The sequence below is a fragment of the Spermophilus citellus genome (genome assembly GCF_964194105.1).
Source record: "Spermophilus citellus genome assembly, chromosome: 14".
NCBI classification, from domain to species: domain Eukaryota; kingdom Metazoa; phylum Chordata; class Mammalia; order Rodentia; family Sciuridae; genus Spermophilus; species Spermophilus citellus.
The window spans coordinates 25781779-25784276 of NC_138194.1; positions in this window are offsets into that span (position 1 = coordinate 25781779).

Genomic DNA, 2498 nt, shown 5'->3' on the forward strand with positions numbered 1-2498 from the left:
TTACAACCAGAAACAACTCAAATGTACAAGTTATAGAATGAAAAAAAAACCATCAGAATAATATGACAAATTAAAAGGCAGATGTGAAAAAAAAGTAGACTCATTATTTTTTAATTTATTTTATTTTTTTGTGGTGCTGGGGATAAAACTCAGGGCCTCACATATGTTAGGCAAGCACTCTACCACTGAGTTACACCCTCAGCCCTTCATGAAATCTTTTGCATGAATCTGATAGTAAAATACCTAATAATATTTATCCAGTGATTTTTGTATATAAGTTTGAATGTTTAAAAGGTGAGAATTGGAAGTTATATTATATTATTATATTATATTATATTATATTATATTATTATTTCAAGGGTGAAGACATACCATAGAAACAAGGTGTCATAATTTCCTTAACCACTAGGGTCAGTTTGAAGATGACTCCGAAGTGTTCTAGGCAGTGAGACGGACAATGCATGCTCTCAAGCTGGCTGTCTGGAAGCGAAGCCTCAAATCCCTAATTGCCAGTGGGACCTCACAATTCCAAGACTTTCTGTTTTGCTTAGATGAAAATGAGCTCTTTGTGTCTCAACCTTTTGAAGACAGCCCAACCCACCTATGTTACAACACCACAGTTAGAGTCAGAGCTTCTTACAAGATTTTTTTTTCCCCCAATGAAGAACAAAGCTTTATTGAAGCTTAGATTATAGGATGCCACAGACGCCTGGAGAAGATGGTTCATATTAAACAATAGGCACTTTAATGTTAAGTGGAAATAGAAATGAGGACATTGTTGATGAAAATATTCTAGGTTTTTCTTTTAGGGCATGTCCTGGGATTGGTTGGGTAAAACATTTCAGAGTTTAGATTTCCTTCTTATATGATTTAGGATCACAAAAACAGTAAGGTATTTTTTAAATTTTATTTTTTTGCATCACTAGGCGCTCTACCTAGCAATTAAGGGTACTAGGCAGGTGCTGTACGACTGAGCTACCAATCCCCAGCCCCAAGGTGTTTTTTAAGATGTGGGCAGAAAAAAGAGAGCTAGGAATTTGGTTTCCATGTATGATTTAAATAAAATAACTGTTTTTCTAGTTACATTTTGGAGATCTTAACATTGCTACATCTGCTGAAAATATTTTTAAGATGTGATCATATCCCATGTTTGTGTTGAGGGAAAGGCACATTTATATACTATTTTCTTTTAAAATTAATTTGTAAACTAATTTATCAATCATGAAGATAGTGTTAAGCTCATTAGACATTAACATATTCCTTAATCTCTGTGATTTAAACATGTGGGCAAGATGTTTTGCTTTATTTTTTTTTCCTTTTAGCACATCAATCTTTATACAATAATACAGATTTAAAACCTGATCTGTATACTTTTTTTTTTGAGAATTTTTATATTTATTTTTTAGTTTTTGGCGGACACAACATCTTTGTTTGTATGTGGTGCTGAGGATCGAACCCGGGCCGCACGCATGCCAGGCGAGTGCGCTACCGCTTGAGCCACATCCCCAGCCCTGACCTGTATATTTTTAAGAATTACATGTGGAGAGCTGGGGATGTGGCTCAAGCGGTAGTGCGCTCGCCTGGAATTCGTGCAGCCCGGGTTCAATCCTCAGCACCACATACAAAAACAAGGATGTTGTGTCCACCGAAAACTAAAAAATAAATATTAAAAAATTCTCTCTCTCTCTTAAAAAAAAAGCATTACATTTGGAAAGATACACTACAGGTTTTTTTAAAAAATATTTTATTTCTACATTTTTTAAAAAAGTCCCTCTTGATCTTTTCTTTCAGTTAACAAATTAAAAGGGGAAAAAATGGAATGTGAAAGCTGAGAAATATGAAAGAGTCTATTTACTAAAAACTAGTTTACAGATCCAGTTAAAATAATGAGCTGAGGAGTCTCCTGGCAGACACATAGGACTTGTTTACATTTTGATTGCAGTTTAATAATTTGCTGATTGCATTATAATCACAGCAATATTGCATTTTAATCACACGCATACATTTGGTTAACCAAATTAATGCCTTTAAATCACAATTTGATTTTTGCTAATACATAACCAGTTCTCTTTTTTTGTCCCTGTTCCAATAAGGATAATCATCAGTAAGCATGGCTTCGAACCAATTGTTTTTTGGTAAACTCCCTAGCCACATTCTGTTTCTTGCCTGCTAAAGACATCATCTTTCACACAAATGCGGAATAATGAAAAATGCTTCATAGAATAATGTATAATAAATTGGAAGCAAACCTCATCTACCATAAACCTGCAATAATCTTTGTGTGAATAAAACCCACAATTATTGGAGCAGAGAATTGCCCTGATCTTCCCAAACTGCACGCCTTTCCTGTCTCAAAATCAAAAAAGTAAAAACAGCTGAGAATGTAGCTCAGTAGAGTGCCCATGAGTTCAACCCCCAATACCAGGGGGAAAAAAGAAGAAGGAAAAATAAAAATGTTTGAACAGTACAGAATGACTTGAGGGGAAGAGTAAACCACT